The 23,134-nt window shown below is 34.4% G+C and overlaps 2 long non-coding RNA genes across 2 annotated transcripts; one reads left to right on the top strand and one right to left on the bottom strand.

Annotated features, from left to right (window-relative positions):
* The first annotated feature begins 803 nt into the window (after positions 1-803).
* On the top strand, positions 804-4,725 carry LOC147841198 (uncharacterized). The gene is made up of 3 exons (XR_015506397.1): positions 804-3,263; positions 3,427-3,843; positions 3,894-4,725. It is a non-coding gene; the product is annotated as an uncharacterized LOC147841198 (long non-coding RNA).
* A 15,853-nt stretch (positions 4,726-20,578) lies between these two features.
* Positions 20,579-23,134, bottom strand: LOC147834309 (uncharacterized). The gene is made up of 2 exons (XR_015506398.1): positions 22,894-23,134; positions 20,579-20,835 (listed from the first exon to the last, which is right to left on the bottom strand). It is a non-coding gene; the product is annotated as an uncharacterized LOC147834309 (long non-coding RNA).

Raw genomic sequence — 23,134 nt, forward strand, 5'->3', positions numbered from 1 at the left:
TCCAGCTATGAAGAAATCAGTCATATCGGTTCATCTAGTCGAGTGGTGAGTTGAAGCGATATAGAGAAGAAAAATAAAGTAATGCAAAATGCAAATAATAATGTGGTTACAATAATAACCTAAACAGAACAGAACAGTCAAACTCCCAATTGTATTTTGGTGCAAATTTATTTGGTAAAAGCTCATCAAATTAGAGCAGTGTCAACATGAAAAATACTCACAAAAATTGTTCTTTAGGAAAATACCCACAAAGAAATGGCAGCCAAGTTTGTCAATCTTCATATGGGATGCAGCTTGCATGGAAATAGAATTCTGGTTAATTTTATTTAAGTTTTAAAAATATAGAATAAATTCTAAATTAAATAATTAATAAAAATAAAATAGTAATTTAAAGGTGGAATGAGATGAGCACAATAAATGATTAGAAAAAAGGTAGTACTAATAGTAACAATTAATTAAATTTTCTAATAATGTCACTAAAGCACAACTTAAATTATTAATTCACATTGTGTGTATATTAATAAAGAAAAGGGAAGGGAAAAAAAGTTTAAAAATGAAGCAAAAAGACAAATTAAGAAGCAAAAAATAAAAATGAAGAAAATAAAAAAACAACGAACAAGTATTAAAACGGTAAAAGAGGTAACAAAATAAAGTTTTAAAAGAAATTGAAAAAGTAAATAGTAAAAAATGTAAAACATTTTTAAAATAAAAAACAAGAAAGAAAAGGAAATAAAAAAGAAGATAAAAAGAAGAAAATGTACAAATAAAGCATAAAAACAACATTTATACCATTTCAAATATTATTTATTTATTTATTTATTTTTTTTTTTGGTACGTTGCATGTTAAATGTGCATATAAATTGTTTACATGGTCATAATACAGCAAGAGGCTAGCTTTTGCAGCTGGACATTGCTTTACAATGCCCTTGATGGGTGAACATTAGCCAGTGGGGAGTGTCTTTTGTCTCTCCAGGTTTGAATTATTCAAGACCATTATCACTCCTATGCATACAGCTGAGCTGACACAAAATCGACTTTACAAAATGTAAATCATTGTAATGTTTTCTATGAATGAGAGAACAGAATAATTTTCACATAATTGTGAAGTCAAGAGCCTACAAGACTGGTTACTTAAAAGTTATTTAGGCCCATTTAGTGTGTTTTTTGGACCTTATTTAAGCTACATATTTTTCTTTAAAACTTACTAACTACACATATTTTTCTCTAAATAACTAAAACATGTACATCCACCTTTCCCACATATTATTGTAGCACAGTTTGTGCTCAATACAAAAAAAAATAAAATAAAAAATACTTGCTGGCCAGTCCTATGTAAGCACATGTCAAAACAGCTTATGCCTCAAAATCACCTCGGACCCTTGAGGGTTAAAAGAAGTAAAAAGGCAGTAAAAAAAATATGAAAAAAAAAAGAAAAAAAGTTAAAGAAGAAAAAGTAAAAGAAAAAAAAAAGAAAAGAAATGAAAAAGATAATATGTAAAAAAAGAAGAAGAACAGGTTAAAAAGAGAATAAAATGAGAAAAGAGAAGAAAAATGATTAAAAGCAAATACTTTTTTGTGGTCATTGATATTTTTTACAGTACATGTAAACAGAAAAATATATAATGGAAAACTACAGGAGCACAGATTCTTTATAAATTGACATTTTTAAAGACTTTTCAAAAACCCAATAGAAAAATCCATCCGCTTTTAATTCACTATTGTCATGTAAACATGTCCTATGCAGGCCTAAAGCATATCATTCAGTAGTAGCATAAGTACAAAGTGCAGGAAATGACTGAATAATATAAAGAACAGGGAGCACATTCAGAGAAAAACAAGACTTTGCTGAATTAATAGAGTTTACAATTATGGCTTTGATTATTAGTGTATGTCACATAGATGTTGACCGTAATTAGCGTCATTATAAATGACTCCCTCAGAGAGAGATGGTATGATCCACTTTCACACTAACAAATCAAATGTGACCCCAATGGTTCCTCATTCAAGTTCCAAGTTCCTCTCTAACTTATCTGACAGCATTGACAATTAATTTATTTTCTAATTTCAGGACCATTTCAACTGGATATACAGTAAATCATGATATGGGACAAAAAGGACTACTGACTTTCAAGGCCCAGGCATTCAAGCTGCAATCAAAAGCGTGTCAATCTAAACAAGATCTCATAACTTTATGCAGTAGTATACTGTAGAGTGTTTTCATAACACATCATCAATCAGCCTTATTGAAGAGCAAAACATAAACAATGCCACTAACCCAACCAAAACTCGCATATTAATGATTATTGCTGCTGGAAATGATCAGTTACTGTCAGGTTTGGGCATGTACCAATCAGTCAGACCAACAAAAAAACATTTAGAGCTATTAGACTGCCAAAACATATAACAAATCAAGAAAAAAAAAAGATACGAGGAACAAAATGTTTACTGAATGCATATCTTTATACAAATGCAAACCCTCTAACGTTACAGGAAAGTAGGAAAGCACATCTTACCTGAAACATTCCTGAGTTGGTTTATTCCAGTTGTTTTGGTACCTTTTGATCCCTGTAAAATTAAAGCAGTGGATAAATACACAAAGAAAGTTACATTTCACACATTTGTTGTTGGAGTTGAAACGGTTTCTGAAACCCAGTTTTAATCTAGTTAACTGGTTTTCACATTACGTTTAACCTCCTGTTATTGATGTGCTTTTAACCAAGGGAAGAGAACTGTTCAACATTAAGAAAGAGGTGTTTGTCCAGAGTTTTGCCAGATTCGGAGCAGAGTTCACATAGCGTGTCTGAACAAGTAACATTAACATGAATGTACAGAAACAATGCAGTTAGAAACAAATATAACACTAGTAACACTAAATCCAGTCTTGTACAACTTAATTTACAGTGAAACAAGTTGGTTTTGTATTCGCACATTCGTTCATTTAGAAGCCTCTATGTTGTTTACCATGTTACTTTGAATATTCGATCGGAATTAGCATGCAAGTATGACTTCTAAACAATATAAACACTATCTAACTCACTGTTAATGTTGTACTTTGATGGTCATTTGCTGCTTATATGATTTCCCTATTTGGAATTTGCAAAGAATACTTTTCTGAAATTATATTAAGTATAATGTCTGAGTATCCGAATATAAAACCAACTTTACCTCTTTCTCTAATATGTATACACTTTCAAACATGATAGAGGTAAAGTTGGTTTATTATTCGCACATTCGGCTCCTTAATTAAATATTAGAAAACTTTTGTTTTCAAATTCCAAATAGCTAAATCATACTAGCAGACAACTGGTCCGATTGCCAGTGTTGAGCAGTAAGAAACGTAACCCTGCCGTAAAATGCACCCCCTCTGAAACGTGCATCTATTAACTTAAACTGTTACACATTTTGACATTAATTAGAGTGACTTAGGAGAGCTTCATGAATGCAACCATTCCTTTACAGAAGATATAAATAAATATAAATAAATAGATTGATTTTAAACACAATACTGATGAGATTAAGTGACGTGAATCGTTTCAAGTGTGGTTTAGTTGAAAACAACAACAATTGTATCTTTTCCATGTAAATGTTTGTTAAAAAGTAAAACTGTAACGTGCACATTTGTCACTTGAAAAAAACAGTTGCTTTTAAAGCGATTGGTTGACGTTACTTAAAAAAGTAAGTACACCTATTGCTTTTAAAGAGATTAGTCGACTACTTAAAAAATCAGTAAACCAGTTGCTTATAAACCAATTAATGGAGTTTACCTTTAAAAAAAGTGAGTAAACCAGATGTTTTTTTAAAGCAATTAGTTGACTTTACTCGCAGAAAGTGAGTAAACCAGTTGTTTTTTAAAGGAATTAGTTGACTTTACTCACAGAAAGTGAGTTAACCAGTTGTTTTTAAAGTGATTTGTTGACTTTTACTCCAAAAAGTTAGTAAACAATTTGCTTTTAAATCAATTTGTCAGCTGTACTCAGAAGTAAATCAGTTCCTTTTAAAGCGATTAGTTGACTTTTACTCCAAAAGTTAGTAAACAAGTTGCTTTTAAAGTGATTAGTTGACTTTACTCAAGAAAAGTGTGTTAACTGGTTGTTTTTAAAGTGATTAATCGACTGTACTCAGAAGTAAATCAGTTGCTTTTAAAAACCCACCAAAAAGCCTAATTTTAGAAACAGGCTCATTATACAGTCAATATTTTTAACTTAACATTTATTTGTAAACCTTGTGTGTTTCAATTCTTGTTCTTGCTGAATCCAACAAAGTACTAATCATATTACGTTTTAATCAATCATGGCCTTTGTTTTTAGATGTATACTGAGAATGCTAATGAAAGTCTAAAAAAGCAGTGCATTTCTCAGCACAACATTGGCAAACAAATATCTATACACAGATTTGTGTAGTGCTGTCAGTGTATTCTCCTTATATGTTTGTTTAATGCGAATAAGTATTTTTTCTTCTACTCTTTAAGGATACCACTGTGTTTATGTAGCATTTCAAAACAAATCCCATTCAAACAACATCCCATATCGCCTTTTCATTTTAACACACTGAAATAACCCCAGACGTGTTCCTTTAAACACCATTTATTCAAAACCAAACCATAGAAAGATTACATACACTCACCGGTATCCACTCCTCAGAATCAAACCTGTTCAGACTGCAACCAAGGACATTTATACTATTTTCCCAGCATCCATTCAGAGCGGCCATGTTGGGTGTGACATCATCGGGGTCATGACCTCATGGCTGGTTAAAAAATTCATTGTCCTGTTGTTATATTCATATTGGTTGTTTGTTGTGTTGCATTTTGAGTTATGTATGCAGGTTTATTTACTTACATTAATATTTTGCCTTTTATGTGGATATCTGTGTATACCATCCCAAACTCTACAATGGTATAGCCCGTGGGTGGGGCCAATGATGTAAAATGACTTCCAAACACTCACTCAGGTGTAAGATGGATGCAAAGACCCACAAACAGGCCATACAGGCGCAGCAGTGTATATCCCAGTTAATCAATCCCATATTAAGAAAAGAATAACTAATAATATATCAGTATATACAACAGAGTTAAATGCAATACTAATTGCCCTGCAGTGGATTCAGGAGAATGACATATATAGTGTAGTAATTGCATCAGATAGCTTTTCATCACTGGAAAGTATAAGATCTGGAAGGTCATCATACAGAATGGATATTCTTAATAATATACTCAGTAAGACATATTATATTAAAATGAAGGGCAAATCTGTATATTTCATTTGGGTTCCTGCTCACGTAGGTGTGGAAGGTAATGAGAAGGCAGACTTTCTGGCCAAACAAGCTCTCAGAATTAGTAAAGTAAATCTAGAAGTCCCATTGAGCAAAGGAGAAGCTAAAATCATGATAAGAACATATACACAATCAATATGGCAAGTACACTGGGATAACATTGATACAGGTAGACATTTATATAATATACAGAAACAAGTTGGAACTGGGAGGAAGGAGAACAGAAATCGTAGGGAAGGAAGTATTATAACTCGGATGAGAATAGGTCACACTGGACTCAATCATACATTACATAAAATAGGGAAACACCCAACTGGGCAATGTATACATTGTAATCAACAAGAAACAATAAAACATTTTATTTCACTGTAGTAAATATAATAAAGAACGAAACAATCTTATTCAGTCAGTTAAAAAGAGCAATTTTCAGCATTTTACATTGGCAGGTTTATTAGGAAACAAATCTAGTGAGGTATATAATGATATAATTAAATTTATTAAAGAAACCCAGTTAGAGGAAAGAATATAGAGATAATATCAGAAGAATTGTTAGTCCACCCCATCCCCCTTTTTTTATTAAATTTTTATTACTATTATTAAAAATGTTTTTTTTTTCTCTCTCCCCCTCCCCTCACAATTTCCTCCCCCTTTCTCTCCCTTCATGTAATTTATACACTTCAGAAAGTATTCAACTAGTTCCATACTCCATTTCAGTCGGTGGCGGTAATGCACCTATAAGTCTGGTTGCCAACCGCCAGTAAAACCCAAAGAAGAAGAACACTCAGGTGTAAGAACAAGTCAGACCAAACAAAGTAGTAATCTGTTCAGATTCATCTACAGCTTTAGTTAGCATAGCAAACTCAAAATCAGATAGAGAGGGTTTATTAACAGAAGTCTATTTATCTTTATATAGACTAAAGGAAATAGGAGTAATTGTTTATTTCTGCTGGGTTCCGTCACATATTGGGGTATCTGGTAATGAAGTTGCTCACAAAAAAAGGAAGCACTAAATAAGCAAGAGGTGGAGGTGAATGTACCTTTGGGGAAAAGAGAGGCAAAATCAATTTTAAAGGAAAAGCTAATAAATAAGGAAGATAGAGGTGTGGTCAGGGCTTTACATTAACAGCTGCCAACCCACCGAATGCAGGTAGATTTCAGCTCTGGCAGGTTAGACAGATACCTCCACTAGCCACTTTGACTGGTTGGAGTGTAGTTTTCTTAAAAGCAGGGTATGACAAGAAGCATGGCCCAATATTCGTGCAAATGTGATCTTAGAATCGAGAAGCAGCATGACTGACAAAAATAACTGTGTTCGCGCAAGCAAAAGAATGGTGAATACAGAATGAGAGCATGATCACTCGCGCTAACAACTGATGTGATGCGCGCGACTGTTAAAAAGCATGCACGCTCTCCCGTTTACTTGCGCAAAGCTACCGTGCCTAGAGGAAGCACAATGGGTGCGATTGGTTCCCTTTAAAATAGACTGGACAGAGCAATGATCGTGCACCCACAGTCCTGCTTCTTTCAAGAGCTCAAGATAAAAAAAAGAAAAATATACATTCATTTTTAAGCAGCAGCGGTCACTGCTTTCATTTTAATTATTTTTAGAAGAGATTAACAGGCCTAACATTATCCGTGTGCACAGTATGTTTCATCTGCTTTCTTTTGCTTAGTTGTTTTTGTGCATATGGTTTTATCATCATTTTATACAATAACATTGCTTTAATGGGAGATTACTCCCGGTTTATGTGTAGTGCATATTTTAGATACATGACAATAATCATTTTTTTAAAATGTAATTTTTTTTTAAAGAAAAGTTTGTTGAATTAAAAAGTGCACCTATACAGCAATATTTTCCTTGTTTTTACACATTAAAAAAATTATGGCTAAGAAATACTTATTTGGTATAATTTTAAATTTGGTAAATCCTTCATTTTGAGCCCTGAAAAAAAAAAAAAAAAAAAAAAAAAAGTCATGAAATGAAAACTGATTGCATTGTGACACGACCCATTTGCTACACACACATAAAATGAATGAGGCATTTTCCCAACAAAAAAAAAAAAAGTGTGGCTAGTGAAAAGGGTGAGTGGCTAGTAATGTTGGGTATCTACTTGTAACGAGGAGACCGACACGGAGGGATCCATTATGCAGTATTTATTAATCAAGCTCTCACTCAAACACACAATATGCACCAAAGTGCAAACACACATCAACAAAAGTCTGAAAGGTTTCAAGACTGGCGGTAAACAGACACAGAGGGATTTACCAGGCATTGATCAAAGGCAGGCTGCGAGTATCAGAGTCCGTGTATCAGGCTTGGGTCGTGGGCAGGCAGCGAGTATCAGAGTCCGTGTATCAGGCTTGGGTCGAGGGCAGGCAGCGAGTATCAGAGTCCGGGTATCAGGCTTGGGTCGTGGGCAGGCAGCGAGTATCAGAGTCCGTGTATCAGGCTTGGGTCGTGGGCAGGCAGTGAGTATCAGAGTCCGGGTATCAGGCTTGGGTCGTGGGCAGGCAGTGAGTATCAGAGTCAGTGTATCAGGCTTGGGTCGTGGGCAGGCAGCGAGTATCAGAGTCCGGGTATCAGGCTTGGGTCGAGGGCAGGCAGAAGGCGAAGCAGAGTCAGAAACAGGCTGGAGTAATACACGAGAAATCAGGCAGGGAATACCGCTCAGTAAAGCTGTTCAGGGCTAAACAAGACTTCGCACTGACTGAGTGGTTGTGTGCGGCTTATAAAGGGTACGTGGGTCGTTAGCTAGATTCAGGACAGGTGTGTGCACAATCAGCGCAAGTGGATGATGTAATGCTAGAAGTCCGGAGATGGCGGCCTCTGCTGGCCAGCGAGGGGAGTGACTGGGACCGAGTCGGTGACACTACTAGCCACAGTGGCTGGTGATCAAAAACGTAAATGTCAAGCCCTGGGTGTGGTTATCAAGATTAAGATTGGGACACACAGGGTTAAATGCAACACTTGCATTGAAGGTTTTACATGAAGATGGGGAATGTGATATATGTGGTGTAACTGAAAATGTGGATCATGCACTATTTATATGTAGCAAACATAACAAACAGATATGTTATTTAGTCAGTGTGGGGAGGATAAAACGATATATAAAATTATTTTAGGAAAAGGTATTATAGATTGGCAAGTATATAGAGCGTTTATTAGGTATATAGAGGATTTGGGTTTAGGTTATAGATTATAGGCTAATATATATGGATGAGAGTATTCTCAATCATGGTCATTAAGGCCCTTCATGTTAGAGGAGCTGAACACGCAGTGCTGACATGAGTATATGGTCTGAATGCAAAGATTGGAGAATGTGAAATATCCAAGTTTTTTTTATGTCTCTTTCCCTCCCTCCCTCCTTGTTTCTTTTTGTTGCCTTTTTTAATATTCAGACTCATCATCAGAATAAGATCCGGTACAGTAGGAGACGATAATGCAAGTCGCCCTAAACCAAACCATCACAGTAATGTATGAACTAATTATACCATGAGTTTTCATATTATTGATTAGATTACTTATCATTGTATATTATCAGCGTTTACCCCTACTTCAACCCTAAACGTAACCATCACAGTAATCTAAAAGCAGTACCAAGTATTTATCATATTATTGGTTAAATTACTTATTAAACTGTATTTTATCAACTTCTACCCCACATCAACCTTAAACCTAACCCTCATAATCTAAAAACAGTAATTATACCAAGTAGTTTTTCTATTATTGATTAAATTACCTATTAAATTATATTTTATCAACCACTACCCCTAACCCAATCCTAAACCCAACTATCACAGTAATCTAAAAACAGTAATTACACCAGGTATTTTATATTATTGATTCATTAATAATTAAATTGTATTTTAATTAACCTCTACCCCTACATCAACCTTAAACCCAATCATCAAAATGTAAAAACAGTAATTATACCAAGTAGTTTGCATATTATTGATTAAATTACCCATGAAATTGTATTTTATCAATGTTTACCCCCACCTCAACCTTACCCTCAATCATCACAATTTAAAAACAGTAATTATACCAAGTAGTTTGGATATTATTGATTAAATTACCTATTAAATTGTATTATCAACCTCTACACCTACCTCAGTCCTAAAGACAACCATCACAGTAATCTAAAAACAGTATTTATGCCAAGTAATTTCATATTTTTTTTTATTATATTACTTATTTATTGTATTTTATGAAAGTCTACCCCAACACAATCCTAAACCCAACCAGATCACAATGTAAAAACAGTAATTATACAGAGCAGTCATATTATTGATTAAATTACCCATTTAATTGTATTTCATTACAGTCTACCCCTACCTCAATGCTAAATCCAACCATCACGGTAATGTAAAAACAATGTTTCACCAAGTATTGTTCAAGTTATTGATTAAAATACCCATTATTTTTGTATTTTATAACCGTCTACCTCATCCCAACCCAGAGTATTTCCCATATTATTTTTTAAATGACCCATTCAACTGTATTTTATTAAGCAGTAATTATAATAGGTATTTTTCATATTATTGATTAAATTACCCACGAAATTGTATTTTGTCAATGTTTACCCCCACCTCAACCTTACCCTTAATCATCACAATTTAAAAACAGTAATTATACCAAGTAGTTTGGATATTATTGTTTAAACTACCTATTAAATTGTATTATCAACCTCTACACCTACCTCAGTCCTAAAGCCAACCATCACAGTAATCTAAAAACAGTATTTATGCCAATTAAATTCATATTTTTTTTATTATATTACTTATTCATTTTATTTTATGAAAGTCTACCCCAACACAATCCTAAACCCAACCAGATCACAATGTAAAAACAGTAATTATACAGAGTAGTCATATTATTGATTAAATTACCCATTTAATTGTATTTCATTACAGTCTAACCCTACCTCAATGCTAAATCCAACCATTACGGTAATGTAAAAACAATGTTTCACCAAGTATTGTTCAAGTTATTGATTCAAATACCCATTATTTTTGTATTTTATAACCGTCTACCTCATCCCAACCCTAAATCCAACCATCACAATGTAAAAACAGTAATTATACGGAGTATTTTCCATATTATTTATTACATTACCCATTCAACTGTATTTTATTAAGCAGTAAGTATACTAAATATTTTTCATATTATTTATTAAATTACCCATGAAATTGTATTTTGTCAACATTTACCCCCACCTCAACCTTACCCTCAATCATCACAATTTATAAACAGTAATTATACCAAGTAGTTTTCATATTATTGATAAAATTAACTATTAAATTGTATTATCAACCTCTACACCTACCTCAATCCTAAAGCATTACAGTAATCTAAAAACAGCATTTATGCCAAGTATTTTTCATTATATTTATTATATTACTTATTCATTGTATTTTATGAAAGTCTACCCCAACCCAATCCTAAACCCAACCATCACAATGTAAAAACAGTAATTATACAGAGCAGTCATATTATTGATTAAATTACCCATTTAATTGTATTTCATTACAGTCTACCCCTACCTCAAAGCTAAATCCAACCATTACGGTAATGTAAAAACAATGTTTCACCAAGTATTGTTCAAGTTATTAATAAAATACCCATTGTTTTTGTATTTTATTACCGTCTACCTCATCCCAACCTTAAATCCAACCATCACAATGTAAAAACAATAATTATACAGAGTATTGATATTATTTATTAAATGACCCATTCAACTGTATTTTATTAAGCAGTAATTATACTAGATATTTTTCATATTATTGATTAAATTACCCAAGAAATAGTATTTTATCAACATTTACCCCTGCCTCAACCTTAAACTCAACCATCACAGTAAGGCAAGGCAAGGCAAGTTTATTTATATAGCACATTTCATACACAGTGGCAATTCAAAGTGCTTTACATAAACAAGAAAAAAAGAAACAAGTAAAATAAAAATAAAAACAAATAATAAAAATGCATAAAAACAGGTAAAATGTGATATAAAAGAATGAAGAAGAGAAAAACATGATAGTGCAATCTGTCGGACGCAGCACAGTGCTCATTCAGTAAAGGCACAGCTAAACAGATGTGTTTTCAGTCTTGATTTGAATGTGCCTAATGTTGGAGCACATCTGATCATTTCTGGAAGCTGATTCCAGCAGCGAGGGGCATAGTGGCTAAAAGCCGATTCACCCTGCTTTGACTGAACTCTTGGAACTTCTAGTTTATTTGATCCTAAAGATCTGAGTGATCTGTTAGGTTTGTATTGAGTGAGCATATCTGTGATGTATTTAGGTCCTTGGCCATTTAGTGATTTATAGACTAGTGTAGTAGTTTTAGTAGTGTAAAAACAGTAGTAATACCAAGTATTTTTCATATTATTTATTAAATTACCCTCTAATTTGCATTTTATTAAGGTCTACCCCTACCCTGAACACAACCTTCATAGTAATATAAAAAAGTAATTGTACAGAGTATTCGTAATTGCATTTTATTAAGGTCTACCCCAGCCCCGACTCTCACTGTAATGTCCAAATATTGGATTATATGAATACGAATAGGGATTCACGGTCGCGCAGTAGGTAGCACGATCACCTTATTATCACAAGTTCTCCCTGTGTTCTTGTGGGTTTCCTCCAGGTGCTCCGGTTTCCCCCACAATCCAAAGACATGTGCTATAGGGGGAATGAGGAACTAAATTGGCCTGTGTATGTTTGTGAATGGATGTTTACCAGTGATGGGTTGCAGCTAGAAGGGCATCCGCTGCATAGAACATATGCTGGATAAGTTGGTGGTTCATTCCGCTGTGGTGACCCCAGATTAATAAAGCAACCGAGCCAAAAAGAAAATGAATGAATAAACGAATGAATGGATAAGTGTATCCACAACTGTATCCCTTCTAGACTGTATCCATAGCCCAACCAGCACAGTAATGTAAAAACAGTCATTATACTGAGAAATATTGATATGATTTATTACAATTATTCATTCATTTATATTTATCAACATCTACCCCTACACCAATACTCACAGTAATGTAAAAATATAAAATAATGTTGTACAGCATCACAAATATAATGCTTATATTAATGTATCTGCAGCTGTATCCCTTCTAGACTTTAATCCTGCCCTAACCCTAAACCCAACCATCACAGTAATGTAAAAACAATAATTATTCTCAGTATTATTGATATTATTAATTAAATTACCCATTTACCTCTGCCCCGACCCTCACAGTAATGTATAAATATGAATTATTGTTGTATAGAGTCACAAATATTATGCTTACATTGATGCGAGTGTCCTTGGATGCATCCCTTCTAGACTTTACATCGACTTACTTCAGATACCTGACTTTAATGAACCCTAAGTATTTCCCCATTTGAAGTATTTTCCCATCTGCAGTCCCGTTAATAACCTCTAGGGGTACATGAACCAGCGTTTCAGAATTTGATGCAGGTAACATTAAAGAGAGAAAGAGAGAAGGAGAGATACGGAGAACCAGCTGCCACATGTCCGCTATTAGCCGAGTGGTGTTTATGGTCTGCACTGTGTTGCTCTTAAGTGGAGATTATGTCACTAACCAGAGCGAGATGGAGAAGCACTTCACACCGGGGTAAAACAGTAACCAGGCAATGAAAGACTGTCCACTGACTGCTGTGACCCTGAGCCGCCAGCAGCACGCATGACTGGACCCTTCCCATATGGAAACAAGGCTTAAACAGCTACAACTGCTCTGTTAAATTCAGTCAGGAACACTTTTATAATGCCGACGGCCAGATGAGAGTAAACGCTATTACCGATAAAATGAGTCCCCACATGCAAAAATACTATAGTAACTTAAAGTAACTAGTGTTTTTGCTCTATGGTAAAGTACTTGAATTAGTTTGTTGTGGTAATTCTACAGTTGCTATGGTAACATAACATCTATAGTAATATAAACAAATTATGCAATACTGTAGTTTTCTACAATTATAGAGTATATTTGGCCTACTATTCACCAGTTTCATTCATTCATTCATTGATTTTCTTGTCGGCTTAGTCCCTTTATTAATCCGGGGTCGCCACAGCGGAATGAACCGCCAACTTTTCCAGCAGGTTTTACACAGCGGATGCCCTTGCAGCCGCATCCCATCTCTGAGAAACATCTACACACACATTCACACACACACTCATACATTATGGACAATTTAGCCTACTCAATTTACCTGTACCGCTTGTCTTTGGATTGTGCGGGAAACCGGAGCACCCGGAGGAAACGCACGCGAATGCTGGGAGAACATGCAAACTCCACACAGAAACACCAACTGAGCCGAGTCTCGAACCAGCGAACCTTGCTGTGAGGCAACGGCACTACCTACTGCGCCACTGCGTCACCCTTATTCACCAGTTAACTGCAAAAAATAAAAAATACTACAGTAACTTTTAGCTATTATTATAGTTAGTACTGCAGTGCACTGACAAAATATAGGATATTTAACCATATTTTTTAGTTTCCATATTTTCCAATTAACACGTTTTCTATTTATTTACAGTGAATTGCATTAAAGGATGTTGATCTCTGCTCTGTGTGTGTGTGTATGTGTGTGTGTGTGTGTGTGTATATATATATATATATATATATACACATGTTTGTATGTTCTCCCTGCATTCGCGTGGGTTTCCTCCGGGTGCTCCAGTTTCCACCACAATCCAAAGACATGCTGCAGGTGAATTGGGTAGGCTAAATTGTCCGTAGTGTATAAGTGTATGAGGGTGACAGGCCCAGACGACAGGCCGGCCGGAATGTGTAAAAAAGTCGTTATCATATGGACAAGTCTAAAATGGCTTGTTCCAAAGAGCCGACCCCACAAGCCAAAGAAGAAGAAGATATATATACATATGACTAATATATATGTGTGTGTCTGTGTGTGTGTGTATATACACACACACACACACACACACACACACACACACCCCTTTATGATTCTAGACTTTTGAATAGCTGTTTTTGAATGTCCAAAACTTGATCATTTATTGGTTGTGACGTCCTGTCACACATTTATTTGTAATGCAAATTCTTTGTGAAATTATCAATGTCACTTTTGTCCACTTTGTGAAGTTTATTCATAAACTAATTTCGAGAGGAGCACGTGATTATGATTGAACACGGCTGGTTCTGCATTAGCATGCTTGATCCACCAATCAGGCCATTCCTAACCACTATAAAGAGCCAGGGTTTTCTCACTACAGTTATCTTCGATTTGAAGAATCCCCCCTTCAGCCCCTACCTTTTCACCGCTCCTCCATAGGGCAGCACGGTGGCTCAGTGACTAGCACTGTCGCCTCACAGCAAGAACGTCACCGGTTCTAGTTCCTTAAGAGGCCGGTGGTCGTTTCTGTGTGTACTTTGCATGTTCTTCCCGTGCTTGCGTGGGTTTTCCCCGGGTTCTCCGGTTTCCTCCCACATTTCAAAAACATGTACAACAAGTTAATCGTTAAATCTAAATTTCAATACAGGTAATCTAATAATGCAGCATATCTTTTAATAGCCTTCAATCTTAATCTTTAGCTATTATAAAAAGGGGAGTTGTCGAGATCTACCTGAGCTCGAGGCTCCCCTCTCTTTCTCCAAACGGGAGGGAGCCCAGGGCTCAAGAACCTTCGAGCTCAGGGCTCTCTCCCGGGACAGCATGCCAAACTTGCTCATAATCAATCATCAGCTAAGTGTGAACTCTTGAAAATGCATCTCTTGCAAAGCAAAACTTAATTTCTTTAACTTCTTTTTTAAGTTTTACTTTTGTTGTTTTCTGTCCCCTCAACTCTTCTTTTTATATATATTTAAATAAACGTTTTAATTCCAAAAAGTGTTAAAAATTAAAAATTCTTTTTGCACAAATTAAAATATGGTTCTTCACAGAAGTCTTTATATGAAAGGATCTTTTGTCCTTCTGTCCATATGTAAACTTTTTTTTTATGCATTGCAACAAAAGCACTCATTCGCAGGTTTAGTTCTAAGAGCGAAACGGTTAATTCCAGTCCGTACCAAGCAGCGCTTTTAGTGTTTCTGCGTGACTGAGGTTCATATAAAAAGAGTTTGTCTCATAATTTGCTTGGTTTGGATGCCTTCCATCAGCAAGGCCTTTTTATTTGGTGCTTTTGGTGTGACGAACTGAACCTTCACTCACAAACCCCTTTCAATATGGTTCACATTTCTCATCTCATACTAAATGCACCATGAATCATCTGTCATCAGAATCATAGAAAACAGACTATTGATCTACACACACACACACACACACACACACATCTGCATCCTCAGGGTCCTGAGCTCTATCACATTCACCATCGCAGACCACTAACAAAATGAATGCTGAAAGCAGAGACAATTGAAACCGTTCTGCGGAAAACTCTAATTTCTCTTGCTCGTGAATCTATGCGGCAGACGTCCATTTGCTAGCCATTAAACGAGCCAGATTGAGATCATCTTCCAAACCGACGTCTGCCTGTCCTCTGCTGAGGTTCAAACCACACGCTTGTTGAGATGGCCTGGATTTATAGCTGCTGTGTTGGAGAAGAAAAGTGTCCAGCACTTCTCACGAGCCATTTTACTTCCATGATCTGACGCACTTTTCAATGCATCCCATTCCAGTGTGATTTCAATTTAAAAAAAGTGCAGAATTAGGGAGAGGTGGATTTCATGACTATACAGTGGCCCTAAGCAATTCCAGCCATGAGGCCCATCAGTCCTGATATGGGCGGTTTGTATTTTTATTTTATTTATTATTTATTTTTTGCAGTTTTTTTACTTCAGAAAATTTTACCTTCTTAAAATTCAATTTAAATTCTGACTGTTTTAATAATTAAATAATTGTTGGACCCAGAAGGACGGAAGAAAGGATACTTCATTTATCCCAAAGGAAAATTCACAATTCATAATACATGCATATATACATATCAGAATATATATACCGCTCAATAAAATGAGATATTCAACGTGATTTCATTGAAAAAGAGCCGAATTAGAAAACTAAAAAGGGCCCATTTTGATGTCTTGTTGACTTTGCATGCAGAAGTCCAAGTGAAACAGGGAACGGAGATGTTGACGGACTCAGCGAATGTGTCATTAACGTCATTAATCATTTTTGATGATGTTCATTCGGCCAACGCAAACTCCTCAGTTCATGGGCCAAAACCTTCCAGTGCACAGACTCTCTGAAAGATTTCTAACCTGCACGCCGCTTTTGTTAGGTGTTTACTTTTGGAAGCTTTGTTCAGTCAAAGTGCACTTGTATTGAGCGTCAAATGTGTTGTACTCTATTTGTTTATGTGTGGAAATAGTGTGTTCCAAATGGATTATATTGCCCTCTGAAGGGCACTTTCATTGAAAAATATTTGCAGATATTTCTAAATGAGTTTTGATTAGTCACAATTGTAATTAGAGATATCTCTACTACTTTTTACTAGTCATAATACATTTGGAGATGTCTTTAATTCGTCATATTTAGATATATTTACAAATATATTTGAAGATATCTCTAATTAATTTACTAATAGTCGAATTACAGTTGTAGATATCTTGAATTGGATTTTTGACGAGTCAAAACTCAGATATCTGCAAATATTTTTCAATGGAAGTCAATGGAAGAATATGACTAGTCATAATATATTTGCAGATATCTCCAATCTGATTTCGTACTAGTACAATTGTAATTGCAGATATCTCTAATTGTCATTCTGACTAGTCGAATTATAATTATGAATAGTCAAAATATAATTATATCTCTAAATATATTTATGGATAGTCAGAACAAGGTTTAAATGCTAAAGCGGCTTGCCATACGCTCTCACCCAGTAGCACAGTGGAGATTTCTCTAGTTATATCGTTTCAGTCCTTTGTTATACAGTGACATGCAGTCAAATTTTTTGCCAATCTGTTCTTAGGGATGCGGTGACACGCAGTCAGATATTTCACCGAACAGATCCGCCACTTTTGGCGCTCATAAACAATCATAATGTTCTCGTGCTGCTGGAATGAGGAGGTCTGCTGAAGGTGCGCAGCTGTCGTGCTGTGAGGAGTTCTCGTCTTTAATAAACTACGGCAGTTTGCGATCACTGAACAGTAAGAATGATTAATAAATCCATATGAAACAGCCCCTTAAAAGTCACGTCTCGCTTTCGGTTTCGGGCTTTGGCGCGTTTTGCACTCACACACAACCGTACCGCGCCAAAGCCCAAGTGATCCGCGCTCAGGCACACCTCTTCCAACCGGGCCAGGGCCGGCCAAGTGAACCGTGCTTGAGCCCAATTCAGCGCACTCACACTTCTCAAACGATCCGGGAAACGGGCCTGGGCACGGTACGGATGGCATAGTGTGAGTAGGCCCTTAGGATAAGGAAACACAGCTATGAATAATAATGAGAAACCACTGCATCATCACTTCAACTCCTGTTTGGTTTTTCCAGACTTTTAATTGGCGGCAATGATTGCTTTATTTCAGAGGGTGACACAATCAATTTGGAATTTAAAAGAGAATATAAGTAATTATGAGATTACAATAAAAAATGTGGGGCTATTTTAACCCACATTTGGGTAAAATATGGTCAGGACATGCCAATGGGTCCATTTTATAAATATTATTCCAAATTTGATCATTATGGGTTTGTCCAACCCAATTACTTTTTTTCATTTAGTGGCAAAATCCTATGATGATAAATTTTGACAATTTTTAAATGACTAAATGATGACAATTTTGAATTTTGGGTGAACTATTCCTTTAAGAATGTTGTTACGTCCTACTTAAGTGTTTCCTAAAATTAGCTATTAAATTTAAATATATTTAATTTAAATTTACTTTTTTTGCATAAATATTACACAGAAAAAAAAGCTTTTCTTACTTATATTTTTTTGTCTTGAGTACAAATATCTAAAAATTCTCAAATCAAGAAGAATTTTCTAGACAAGCAAAACATATTGTCTTGTTTTGAAAAATAATATGCCAATATTAAGTGAGTTTTTCCTTAAAACAAGCAAAATAATCTGCCAGTGGGGTAAGCAAATTAATCTTATGTCAAAAGGAAAAACAAGATTTTTTGCTTACCCAGTTGGGGGTGGGGGTACCGCTTATTTTCACATCCCAATGTTGAGGTATGCCCTAGTTACTAGTTAATTAACGCAATTAACAACTAATAAAGTTATCTATCTTTTAACTTTTCTGATTTGGATTGTGATACAATAATGTGTTCCCTTTTGTAAAGCTGCATTGAAGCAATAATTAATATGAAAAGCGCTATACAAATAAACTTGAATTGAACTCATGCAGTCTCCAGTGGATTTTCTCAGTAATAACATTATGCTCGAGTGTACTGCCGAGTCCCCTGGGTAGTGAGCGCAGTGGAGCAGTGTGTGTGTCGTGTTGAGGTGTGTGTTCATCAGACAGTGCCAGCAAAGTCTGGATTTCGGCCTAGAAGCACAAGCGCCTCCATCAAACCTGGAGTGCAGGACAAAGCACCTTTTCAGCACTCGCTCTCCACCAGACGCACTCTTTCCCTCTGCTTTGGTCCAGGCACCTCCAGGAGCTTGGAAAAAAATTGAATTTCTAATTATCACAATTTCCATTACATCGTTTGTCCTGCAGTGGCTGATTGGTAATGACGGCTGTGTTCTTGGTGTAGACTTTTAGATTAACATCCCGACGTACAGGAATGGTTCATGTAAAATGAACATGTTGACATTATTGACTCCCCTCCTGCTGCTAACAGACTCTATGCTGCTGCTGCTGTTGTTGTTGTGGTTTTTTCATTTTAGCAGAGAAAATAAAGAAACTGTTCATAAAGCATCTCAAAAGACAATTCAGAGTAATTATCCATCAGGTTTTACAAGTTACATTTTTATAATTTACAATAGCACATAAATGTGTTAATCTATATAAATTGAATTTTAATTAGGCTATTTTAATTTTTAGTTTACCAATTAAAAAAAAATGACTAAAATATTGTTATTATTAATAATAATATTAATAATAATAAATAAAAAATCTTGTTTTTTAGCATTTTTTTGCAATTAATATTCTGTAGATTATTTTGAATGTTGTTTTGATTTATATTTATTTTAAATATTAATATTTAATTTATTTTGAAGGATCGAATTTAATATTATTAAAAAGAGCACATTTAAATATACTAATTCATATCCATCAACTTTTATTTATGCTTTTTACATTTTTTGCAAAATATTTGTCCATATATGACCCAAATTTGTGTTAAAAATAATATAATAATAATTATTAAATAAATAAATATCAATTATTGTTATGTAAACTATGTTGAATGTTATTTTGATTAATATTTACTTTATCCATTGATAATATATTTTTAAATGAATGAATTTTATATTGTTAAAATTATTAGTCAACAAATATTTGACATGTTATTTACATTTTTATAATTCACAATAGCGGATATAAATTTATAATTTACATCCATCAATTTTTAATTATGCTTTTACATTTTGTTTTAAGTTTATAAATTCTTTGCTTACATTTTTCCATGTTTGACCAAATTTTCGTTAACATAACCCATCTTTTTTGTATGTGGTTTATTATGGATTGTTGTTACTGATGGCGCTAGTGGTTTCAATGGTCTTTCATCTCGTTTTACACTTTAACAACTAAATGAATGCTTAAGTCTATTCAACTGAAAGTATTGTTATTATATTACAACATCGATGCTGTAAAAACAACCTTGTGAAATGAAAAATAGTCACTTTAAGCTTTTCACCAGCTTTAAAACTCTAGCTGTGCATGGAGCCCATTATTAGCAAAACGTAACACATATTTTACATTTTATTTCCACTTTATATTGCCATATTTATTTACATATAGCTTTATATTTATTTTAAACTCAGTATTCTTTAATTTGTTATCAGTTTTAGTTCATCAGCTTAATTAAATTAAACCAGCAGCTTATTTTATTATTTTTTTTTTCCAAAACAAAAAATGTAACCTGTGCATTCCTGTTTAAAACAGAATAAAACAATATTAAGAATAACAGCATGAGAATAAATAAATCATGACAAATATGGTTTTTGCATGATTTATGCTCAAATGCCCTTGAGATTATTTAATTTTTTTTCAACTTGCCGCACAAGTTAGCTACTATGAACTTTTCTGCCTAATCTATTTTGGCCAAGGGCATTCAAACAAGAGCAAGCAATAAAAAATGGCAAGGAAAGTTAAGGGCGATGCTAGCGAGAGCTTCTTGCCAGGGCATGATGGTAGAAGTTCTTGTCCTCACAGGTAAAAAAGTCTCACTGAATCACAGCCAGGAAGAAAAGTGATTTAATTAGACTGTAACCTCAAGACAAGCGCAGACATTCCTGCGCGTTTGGAAGGGCAGGACTCTTCACCCGGCAGCCGGAGAGCTAATTATCCACACAATAGACACTGTGTGCAGGTAAATGACTGCAGATATTGAGCGTTCATGAAGGGAACAGGAGCAGGAGTGGGGTCATCCTTCTCTTATATGGCACTGAATGAACCTTGTGTCGAGCTCTTCATATTTCTTTGCATGCCTGTTTTCCTGCTCAAATGAGCTGAAGGTTAATTAAGTCTTGAAATAAACTAAAGCAATCCAGCAAATATCACTCACAACCTTATATTATAACAGCGTCAAAGGTCAGTTCTGATTTGCAATTAGTTCATGTCTAAAATGGTTTTCCTATTCGATGGAAATTAAAATTGAGGCAGTTCTTTTAAACTAGCAATGAATCTATTGAATCATTTTTAAAGGGTTCTTGGCATGCACAAGCAAATTTATATTTTGAATCAGTTCTTTTGAAACAAGTTTTTCCAATTACGAGCAAATGAATCTATTTGTCAGTTTGTAATCGATTCTTCACATTTACAAGCAATGAATCTTTGGAATGGTTCCTTTAAAAATGACTCTTCACATGCACAAGCAAATTCGTGTTTCTTTTAAAACAAAAATTTAAAGCAAATTAATCTTTTAGTCAGTTTTTAATTGATTCTTTACATTGACAAGCAAATAATCTATAGAACCGTTTATTTTAAATGACTCTTTACATACGTGAGCAAATGTGTATTTTGAATAGGTTCTTTTAAACAAAGTCTTTCCAATTACAAGCAAACTAATCTTTTTGTCAGTTTTTACCTGATTCTTCACATTGACGAGGAATGAATCCATGGAATTGTTTATTTTAAATTGACTCCTAAACCTGCTTATGCATGCAAACTGTGTTTTGAACAAGCATTGAATCAATGTATTCATTTCTGGATGAAATGGCTCTTCACATGCACAAGCAAATTATTTTGAATCATTTTCTTTTAAATCAACTCTTTCCAATTACTGTACAAGCAAATCAAACTTTTAGTCAGTTTTTAATCGATTTTTTACTTTCACAAGCAATGAATCTTTGAAAATCATTTCTTTTAAAATGGCTCTTTGCATACACAAGCAAATATGTATTTTGAACAAGCAATGAATCTTAAAACTTATATTCTTGATTATTATTTATGTATAAATATTTATCTATAATAATTATCTATAAATAATCTATAAATTATTCTTAAAATAATCATTTATTTTAAAATGGTTCTTTGCATCCAGGAGCCAGTTCATATTTTGAATCAGTTCCTTTAAACCAAGCTTTTCTAATTACAAGCAAATGAATCTTTTAGTCCGTTTTTAATCGATTCTTTACATTGACAATGAATCTATGCAATCATTTATTTTAAAATGACTCTTAGTTTGCATGCACAACCAAATTTGTATTTTGAACAATAGATCAATAGATTCATTTCTTCTAAAATGACTCACATGCACAAGTAAATTCGTATTTCTTTTAAAACATGTCTTTCCAATTACAAGGAAATGAATCTTTTAGTCAGTTTTTAATCGATTTTTCACAATGACAAGGAAATAATCTATAGAAACATTTATTTTAAAATGACTCTTCACATACGTGAATAAATTATGTATAAATATTTATCTATAAGAATTATTTATAAATAATCTATGAATTATTTTTAAAAGAATCATTTCTTTTAAAATGGTTTTTTGTTCTCAATGGATCTGTTTACAAATTTCTGACTCACAAATTTGTCTTGGACTTAAAAAAAACTAAGAATGAACTAAAACCTAATGTGTTTGCTAAATTGATTCATTCCTGCTTAGGTTGCAATAATTCATTTAAAAACATAGTAAAAGTTGAGACATTTTCACTGTGGACTAGCATTAGCTTAGCATCAGTTGCTAAGAAAGCTAGTCAGTCAAGCAAAACGATTCATTGTAAACTGAATCATTAAAACCAAACTTATGAATTAATAATGTTCAAGCCTCAAGTTCCACCTGAAGATATGAGGAAAACAACAGATGAAGAGCGTCAGGGCTCTGATGAACTGCTCATCTGCTCATTTTCAATTAAAGCTCATTTATGAGGCTGCACTTCTTTATGGCTGCTTTTATTGGCCATCATGAACACTGGAGTTTATGACAGTAGCTGCACATCTGCTAACCCTCTTAAACTTTAGACACTCTGTTGACAATTTAAGCCCAGTGAAGATGCACAAGCTTCCCTTTCTAGCCTGATCATATTAAATAAACTTTGCATGTACCTACCGACATGTTTTTCTGTAGACAATCTCCAAACAGATGAGACAAACTTGTGATTTGCTGGAGAATTTTTTAAAGCAGGGGTGTCCAATCTCAGTCCTGGAGGGTCGGTGTCCTGGAAAGTTTAGTTCCAACCCCAATCAGACACACCTGGGTTACCTAATCAAGCTCTTACTAGGCTTTCTAGAAACATCCTTGCAGGTGTGTTGAGGCAAGTTGGAGTTAAAATCTGCTGGACACCGGCTCT

This window comes from Danio rerio, chromosome 13, assembly GCF_052040795.2.
Source record: "Danio rerio strain M-AB ecotype USA chromosome 13, GRCz13ab, whole genome shotgun sequence".
In the NCBI taxonomy this organism is placed as follows: domain Eukaryota; kingdom Metazoa; phylum Chordata; class Actinopteri; order Cypriniformes; family Danionidae; genus Danio; species Danio rerio.